This window comes from Coenobita brevimanus, chromosome 95, assembly GCF_032717465.1.
Source record: "Coenobita brevimanus isolate Jiangsu-jjx chromosome 95, ASM3271746v2, whole genome shotgun sequence".
In the NCBI taxonomy this organism is placed as follows: domain Eukaryota; kingdom Metazoa; phylum Arthropoda; class Malacostraca; order Decapoda; family Coenobitidae; genus Coenobita; species Coenobita brevimanus.
In genome coordinates, this window is record NC_137048.1 from 437066 (window position 1) to 446461 (window position 9396).

Consider the following 9396-nt stretch of genomic DNA (forward strand, 5'->3'; position numbering starts at 1 on the left):
ATCCTGTTTGTTATACAGTTACCACCCAGCGTAGTAAATGGTTTCATGGGGTACAAGAAACCATTAGGCTTGTCACTCAGTGTAGAGTTAACTGGGGGTGACATCCATTAATAAAATATATAAATAAATAAATAATGCAGCATCGAAATTCATAAAATACGATGCAGTTACCCAGTACGTTAATTTAGCAGAGAAAGAAAATGGGAAATGAGAGAGAGAGAGAGAGAGAGAGAGAGAGAGAGAGAGAGAGAGAGAGAGAGAGAGAGAGAGAGAGAGAGAGAGAGAGAGAGAGGAAAGGAGGAAAGGGAAAGGAGGTGACAAAATAATAGTTACCGACTAAGTATAAAAAATAAATAAAATAGGAAAGAAAAGAAGAGAAAACGAAACGAAGAACATAGAGAAAGAGAAGAATGAGAAAGAAAAAGAGGAATGAGAGAGAGAAAGAGAGGAATGAGAAAGAGAGAAGGAGAGGAATGAGAAAGAAAGAGAGGAATGAGAAAGAGAGGAATGAGAAAGAGAGAAGGAGAGGAATGAGAAAGAGAGAAAGAGAGGAATGAGAAAGAAAAAGAGGAATGAGAGAGAGAAAGAGAGGAATGAGAAAGAGAGAAGGAGAGGAATGAGAAAGAAAGAGAGGAATGAGAAAGAGAGAAAGAGAGGAATGAGAAAGAGAGAGAGGAATGAGAAAGAGAGAAAGAGAGGAATGAGAAAGAGAAAGAGAGGAATGAGAAAGAGAGAGAGAGGAATGAGAAAGAGAGGAATGAGAAAGAGAGAGAGGAATGAGAAGGAGACAAAGAGAGGAATGAGAAAGAGACAAAGAGAGGCATGAGAAAGAGACAAAGAGAGGAATGAGAAAGAGAGGAATGAGAAAGAGAAAGAGAGGAATGAGAAAGAGACAAAGAGAGGAATGAGAAAGAAAGAGAGGAATGAGAAAGAGAGAAAGAGAGGAATGAGAAAGAGAGAAAGAGAGGTATGAGAAAGAGGGGAATGAGAAAGAGAGAAAGAGAGGAATGAGAAAGAGAGGAGAGGAATGAGAAAGAGAGAAAGAGAGGAATGAGAAAGAGAGAAGGAGAGGAATGAGAAAGAGAGAAGGAGAGGAATGAGAAAGAGGGAAAGAGAGGAATGAGAAAGAGAGGAATGAGAAACAGAGAAAGAGAGGAATGAGAAATAGAGAAGGAGAGGAATGAGAAAGAGAAAAATGAGAAAGAGAGAAAGAGAGGAATGAGAAAGAGAAGAATGAGAAAGAAAGAGAGGAATGAGAAAGAGAGAAAGTGAGGAATGAGAAAGAGAGAAAGAGAGGAAGCTGAGCCTAGGGAAGAAGAGGAAAGGGAATGGCAGTAAACAAATGCTGAGGGAGAAAGATGAGCCTAGGGAAGGAGAGGAAAGGGAATGGCAGTAAACAAATGCTGAGGGAGAAAGATGAGCCTAGGGAAGGAGAGGAAAGGGAATGGCAGTAAACAAATGCTGAGGAGAGAAAGATGAGCCTAGGGAAGGAGAGGAAAGGGAATGGCAGTAAACAAATGCTGAGGGAGAAAGATGAGCCTAGGGAAGGAGAGGAAAGGGAATGGCAGTAAACAAATGCTGAGGGAGAAAGATGAGCCTAGGGAAGGAGAGGAAAGGGAATGGCAGTAAACAAATGCTGAGGGAGAAAGATGAGCCTAGGGAAGGAGAGGAAAGGGAATGGCAGTAAACAAATGCTGAGGGAGAAAGATGAGCCTAGGGAAGGAGAGGAAAGGGAATGGCAGTAAACAAATGCTGAGGGAGAAAGATGAGCCTAGGGAAGGAGAGGAAAGGGAATGGCAGTAAACAAATGCTGAGGGAGAAAGATGAGCCTAGGGAAGGAGAGGAAAGGGAATGGCAGTAAACAAATGCTGAGGGAGAAAGATGAGCCTAGGGAAGGAGAGGAAAGGGAATGGCAGTAAACAAATGCTGAGGGAGAAAGATGAGCCTAGGGAAGGAGAGGAAAGGGAATGGCAGTAAACAAATGCTGAGGGAGAAAGATGAGCCTAGGGAAGGAGAGGAAAGGGAATGGCAGTAAACAAATGCTGAGGGAGAAAGATGAGAGAATTAAGACAAAGAGCAAAAGACCAAAGGTGAAGAAAACGAGGAAAGTAGGAAGGAAAAACTACATGACATACAATACACAAAATACAGAAATACAAAAAATACGGAAAATATAGAAATACAGAAAATACAAAAATGCAGAAATACAGGAAATACAGAAATACAGAACTATGGAACTGCAGAAATACCGAAAATATAGAAAATTCAGAAACACAGGAAATACAGAAAACACAGAAACACGGAAATGTAGAAATACAGAAAAAACATGAAATACAAAAATACAGAAAATAAAGAAATACAGAAAATACGGAAATAGAGATCATATAGAAATATGGAAGTACAGAATTACAGGAAATACAGAAAAAGCTAAATACATTAAACTGAGAAATACAGAAAATTCGGAATACAGAAGTAGAGAAAATACAGCTGCAGATAAATGCAACCAATCCAACAAATCTGGGCGAGAGAAACACTAGGGCAGAGGGCGGTAGTGGTAGGGAAGAAAGATGATGGCAAAAGACGCAGCCAAGATACATCACTGCTGCCAATGTCAAGGCTCTGTCCCGAACGGTATTGCAATGCCAGCCTTCTAGATCAGCGGTGTTGCAATGCCAGCCTTCTAGATCAGCGGTGTTGCAATGCCAGCCTTCTAGATCAGCGGTGTTGCAATGCCAGCCTTCTAGATCAGCGGTGTTGCAATGCCAGCCTTCTAGATCAGCGGTGTTGCAATGCCAGCCTTCTAGATCAGCGGTGTTGCAATACCAGCCTTCTAGATCAGCGGTGTTGCAATGCCAGCCTTCTAGATCAGCGGTGTTGCAATGCCAGCCTTCTAGATCAGCGGTGTTGCAATGCCAGCCTTCAAGATCAGCGGTGTTGCAATGCCAGCCTTCTAGATCAGCGGTGTTGCAATGCCAGCCTTCTAGATCAGCGGTGTTGCAATGCCAGCCTTCTAGATCAGCGGTTGCCACACTTTATAGTGCGTGACCCAATCTGGAATATTTCAAGACTTCGCCACCCATGGGATAAAAATATCAGAGAGAGAGAGAGAGAGAGAGAGAGAGATGGTAACCGGTATATAGCCTATCGTAGTTATTGTCAATACGCTAATAGTGTAATAAGGATAATTACAGTTTCAATTACGTCAATAAAATACAGTGAAAGCATCAAGCCTATTCTATGTCCCTGCCACCCATCAAAATTCCTCTCGCGACCCACCTTTGGCTCACCAGCCATAGTTGACAACCACTGACCTACATCTTACTCCCCCCCCCAAAAAAAAAAAAAAAAAAAGAAATAGTATCTACAATATCAGTAAAAACTCCACAGAATGTGTTTTGAATAATAATAATAATGATAATAATAATAATAATAATAATAATAGACATCTGATGCACTTGCGGTGAAACTGTGTAAAATCTATCACTGTATGGATGTATTTGTTTATCTACCCACACATCTATCAATAGCGAAAAATAGTATATCGTAATTATTATTATTATTATAGTGGTACGTGGAGGGAGGCGCTCACCATCCGCTCACTCGATGTAGTGCTGCTCTCAGATGACTGCCCTTTGCTCTCTTTCTTTCCCTCTTTCCTCTTCTGTGTTTCTTTCCTTCCTTCTCCCTGTGGGTGACTACACTGAGAGACAAGCCAAATGGTTTCCTGTACACCAGGAAACCATTTACTACGCTGGGTGGTAACCATATAACCAAATTATGGCGCCTGGTGGTTTAGTGGGTAATTAAGGCGAGCCGGTGAAGGTTTATATCCAAGGGATGGTTGGGGTTTATTGCTCACGTAATGCCACTCAGGGATGAAACAGGGTCAGATGATGATGATGATGATGATGATTACTATTACCATTACCAGCCGCGATGGCCAAGCTGGTATTGTTTTCAATTTGTCTGTCCGTGTGTATGTCTGTATGTCTTTTACTACGATAACTTCGCAACCGCTCAAGATATCATCACAAAATTTGTCAGGTGTGTAGTAGGGATGAAAATCTACGAGTTCGAAACTGGTGAAGGTAGGTCAAGGTCAAGGTCATATTCCGAGCCGCATTTGACATGTATCGGCTGGTGATTCCCCCCTTGGGAAGGCCTCTGGTTATTATTATTATTATTATTATTATTTCTAGCCTGGTCTATCTGTCTACCCACCTATCTATCTGGCTCTATCTGTCTTTCTGTCAATCAAATACGGATATCACTACATAAGGTGAGTGGATGGTACACACTAGACAGACTGATAGATACACGGATAGACGGAGAGAGAGAATCAGTGTCAAAACATTCACGTTATCGAGTTGACCTATTTATGTATGTACAGTATGTGTCTGTCCATCTATCCAATATATCTACCACTACATCAGGTGAGTGGATGGTATGTACCAGAGAGAGAGAATCAGTGTCAAAACATTCACGTTATCGAGTTGACCTATTTATGTATGTATGTGTCTGTCCATCTATCCAATACATCTACCACTACATCAGGTGAGTGGATGGTATGTACCAGAGAGAGAGAGAATCAGTGTCAAAACATTCACGTTATCGAGTTGACCTATTTATGTATGTATGTGTCTGTCCATCTATCCAATATATCTACCACTACATCAGGTGAGTGGATGGTATGTACCAGAGAGAGAGAGAGAGAGAGAGAGAGAGAGAGAGAGAGAGAGAGAGAGAGAGAGAGAGGTACTGATGTCTTTTAATCTGGTTTTGCATCTATCTATCCACTAAAGCTATAGTTCCATCAGGTGAGTGGATGGTATATACTAGTTGGAAAACAGAGATAAAGAAAAAATATAGATGTCTTTAATATACTTTTGCATCTATCTATCTACCCAGTAAATCTATCACTACAGCAAGTAAGTGGATGGTACGTACTCGATAGACAGACATGCTTATAAATAGACTGATACAGAAAAATGTTGAGGCCTTTCATTATTTGGTGTCTATCTATCTATATAATAAATCTATCACTACATCAAGTGAGTGGATAGCACGTACTAGACAGAGAATAATACTGTATTGATATCTTTATTCCATTTTTGCATCTATCTATCTATCCAATAAATCTATCACTACATCAGGTGAGTGGATGGTAGGTACTGGTGTTGGTGGATATCTGTATATCCATCAAGTGCTCCTGTCTTTCTATTTGCCTGTCTATTTGCATACCGGTACTACTGTACATCTGTTTACCTATCTATCCAGGAAATGTACAACTTTATCAGGTGAGTGGATGGTAATTACTAGTTACACAGACTTAGTGAAAAAATCAGCATCATTAATTCAACAAATTCAAGTGATCTATCTATTTTTGCATCTACCTACCTATCTATCCAAAGACTATCACTACATCAGGTGAGTGGATGGTACGTACTAGAGATGGACAGACAGACAGGCAGACAGCCAGAGATCCATTTTTATCGATAATCTATTGAAAAAAGTGTAATTGTGTATTTATCTGTATATTTATCTATCCAATAAATCTATCACTACATTAAGTGAGTGGATAGTACGTACTAGATAGATAGATAGACAGATAAATAGATAGAGAATTGCTATTGATCATGTTTTAATCTATTTTTGGGTCTATTAACCTATCCAATTCATATATCGCTACATCAGGTGTGTGGATGGTACGTGCTACATAGACAGACAGACAGACATAGAAAAAATATTGATGTCTTGTAATGTATTTTTACATATCTGTCTATCCAATAAATCTATCATTACATCAGATAGATAGACATATAGATAGACAGATAGACATGGACAAAGAAAACTCAAATCATTCTTACTCATCAGATTGAAGGTTGATCTATTTTTGCGTCTATCTGTCCGATAAATCTATCACTACATCAGGTGAGTGGATGGTAGCTACGACAGACTGAAAGGAAAAAATATTTTTTTAAATTTCAAACTTAATCTATCTAGCCTTCTCTTCCACCTGTCTAATCTGTCCAATAAATCTATCACTACATCAGGTGAGTGGATGGTACGTAGTGGGCAAAATGCGTGTCCACATTCGTCTTGGTAGGTAGGCTGAAAAATGACTTAGGTGTATGTATCTATCTTCGATTATCGATAGATTAAAGGCGAACTGATGACCTGTTTGTAGGTCATGTGGAAAGATTAGAAAATAATAATAATAATAGTAGTAGTAGTAGTAGTAGTAGCAAATAATAATAATAATAATACATTTCAACTCACACTGAGTCCAAACCAGGGATAGTTTCCTTTTTCCGACACTTGTGCCACTTGCCTCGCCTCCACAGTAATCCAGTCTGTCCATTCATCACGGTAAACACAATGGCTAACGTCCAATACAAGGAAAACGCGAAGTTAGTACGAGCTGTGCACACCAACACCCTCCCCCTTCCTAACCCGCGGGGTGACTGACTGCCCGATGGTCTGCATTCTGCAACGCTGCATCTCAAAGGTCGCGTGACCAAGGCAACATTGTGCTTGAGATTCCTCCAGTTAAATTTATGACGATTAAAACCAGTGTTACATGATCTTTTTACCTATGTTTTTAATCAATAAGTGATAGAACAGATTTTACTTGAAAAACATAATGGAAAGATTTAAAGTGGAAATTTCCATCGAAATGTACATTGCTCGTTTTTTTTAAAAGACTGCATCACCGGAAGCTTTCTTCAGGTTTACCATCACTCAACATTGGCAACGCTGATTTCTTTTTAAATCTTTGAATTTTAAAGGTAATGCCTTGGTTATTTCTGGCGTGCTTGCAACAGGAGATTTTTTATCATTAAGGAGATTATTGGCTTTCTAAGCCTTATTTACCGTAGTTCAGAGGCAAAATAAGACGATGCTACGGCTCTGCATCCTCTCCATTGCATTCCTTCGAGACTGGCGCCATTTCTGCTCCAACATCTTGTTACCGGTCAACAAACAAGATGTATATATGGCAAAATAAGACAAATGATGAAAATTCTGAAGTTATACTTGACAGAAATGCAAGAAAATGCTTACGGGACACCAAGATCAAATAAATTACTTCAAACAAATGACTACTACAAGCAAAACACATCTCAGGAAGTTGCCGTTAACGGTCAGCGCCTGCAACTTGGCGCCGCTGTCCTTGCAATGTGTCCTTGAAATGTTTGGACGGTTAAAGGCAGTTGTGGCAGTGTTGGCGCGTCCTTTGCAATAGGTCAGTGATAATAGAGGTTGCACTTAACCCTTTCCCTGTTGCTGCACAAGGCGTCTGTTGTCATCTGATGCAACTGGCCAATTTGACATCTGCAATACTGAGTCCTGCTGGCATAACATTCAACCAGCTTTAGTTTTCAGGTAGCAATGAGTCTCCTTGGTTACTAGTCAAACCGCACCTCAGATCTAACTTACTTGGCCATCCACTGCAACTACTACTACCAGATATTGTCAGTACTACCACTACTATAGTTGCGGCGCACGACTCTGAGGTTGTTATTATCGTGCCCTGGCAACCTATCATTCAAAAGTGCGTCTGATTTCGTGTATAATATGAGACGCATGTGATTCGTGTATATGTTGGTGTATAATAATATTCGCATATATTATATTCGTGCATGATAATTGATTTGGGTGTAATATAAGAAATCGGATGCACTTTTGAATGGCAGGTTGCCAGGGTACGATAATGACAACCTCAGAGTCGTGCGCCGCCACTATACCAACACTACTACTGTTACTACTACTACGACTGCTACTACTACCACCACTACTACTACTACTGCCACCACCACCGCCACCACTACTACTGCTACTACTACTACTACTACTACTACCACCACCACCACCACTGCCACCACTACTACTACCACCACCGCCACCTCCACCACTACTACTACTACCACCGCCACCACCACTACTACTACTACTACTACTACTGCTACTACCACCGCCACCACCACCACTACTACTACTATTACTACCACTAAAATACCCGCCGCCACCGGACTGACCACCCCGCCACCCCCCACCCTACCACCGAGCCGCCGCCTCACCACCACCCCAGCAGGACACCACGGAGGGCCGGATCACCGAGAGGTCAACCCGGGACAAGAAGGGCGCCGGTGCTGCCCTGTCCTAAGTCCCTCTGTCACTCAACCGGTCCGACAGAAGCTACGCCAGCAAAAGACACGACCCTGCGGGCGGGGCAGCCTTCACCAGGTTCGGGGTGGGACTGAGCCAGATTCAGTCCCAGGCAACACCGCGGTATGGCCACTGTACGTGCCGGGGAGGGAGCAGCCACTGTACGCCCCTCAGTTGTTTCCCCCTGTAGCGCCGCCACAATGGCCACTGTACGTGTTGGGGAAGGAGCGGCCACTGTACACCCTTCAGCTACAGCCACATCTGGAGACGGCCTCGGAGTGTTAGCTATTGAGCGCACTCCGACTGGCAATGGAAGGAGGAGTGGAACTGTGATAACGGCCACTGTACGTGTCAGGGAGGGAGCGGCCACTGTACGCCCCTCATCCACTACCTCCTCCTCCTACAGGAGTAACACAGCAGTAACGGCCACTGTACGTGCCGGGGAAGGAGCGGCCACTGTACGCCCTTCAATTACTTCCCGTTGGGCAGGCAGACCCGTGGTAAAGGTCACTGTACGTGCCGGGGAGGGAGCGGCCACTGTACGCCCCTCATCTGCCTCTTCCTCCTTCGGGAGCAGCACCGCCACAACGGCCACTGTACATGTGGGGGAAGGAGCGGCCACTGTATGCCCTTCAGCTGTGGACCTTAGGAATTGCGGAAGCGCCACAACGGCCACCGTACGAGTGGGGGAAGGAGCGGCCACTGTACGCCCTTCATCCGTGATTCCTGAGGTCCTCCCGGAGAAGGAGGTCCCTTGAGCGGCCGGCCTTTCACCTCTCGGCTGCGTGGGATGCCCTTTACTTACTCCCTCCAGGTGTGGTTCCCCGGAGGTGCTGCTGGAGTGGTGGCTCGGCCGTGTCAGTCCTGCCGCCTAGCCCTGGTTGGTCCCAGTCCCTGAAGGACGCCAGACAAAAGAGGTGCTGCAATCTGCCCCTGACAGCACCCCTCCCTACAGGCGACCACAGCACCCGGGCTCCCAGAGTGGACCGGCGGGCCCCAGAGCCAGGCCGCTTGAGCTCCACTCCCCCACGGCTCTCTGCCCGGAGTAAGAGGCAGCAGGCCCGCCTCGTGCAGTTGTTCGGCCCCAGTCCCGAGGGCTGCCCTTCAGGTCGAGGCCTCCAGGTTGGAGGGCCTCCCTGCACCCCACCGACGAGGCTCCAGCATGAGGGCCTCTCAGGTCGAGGCCCCCAGACGGGAGAGCCTCCTTGCACCCCCCTGATGAAGAAGGCC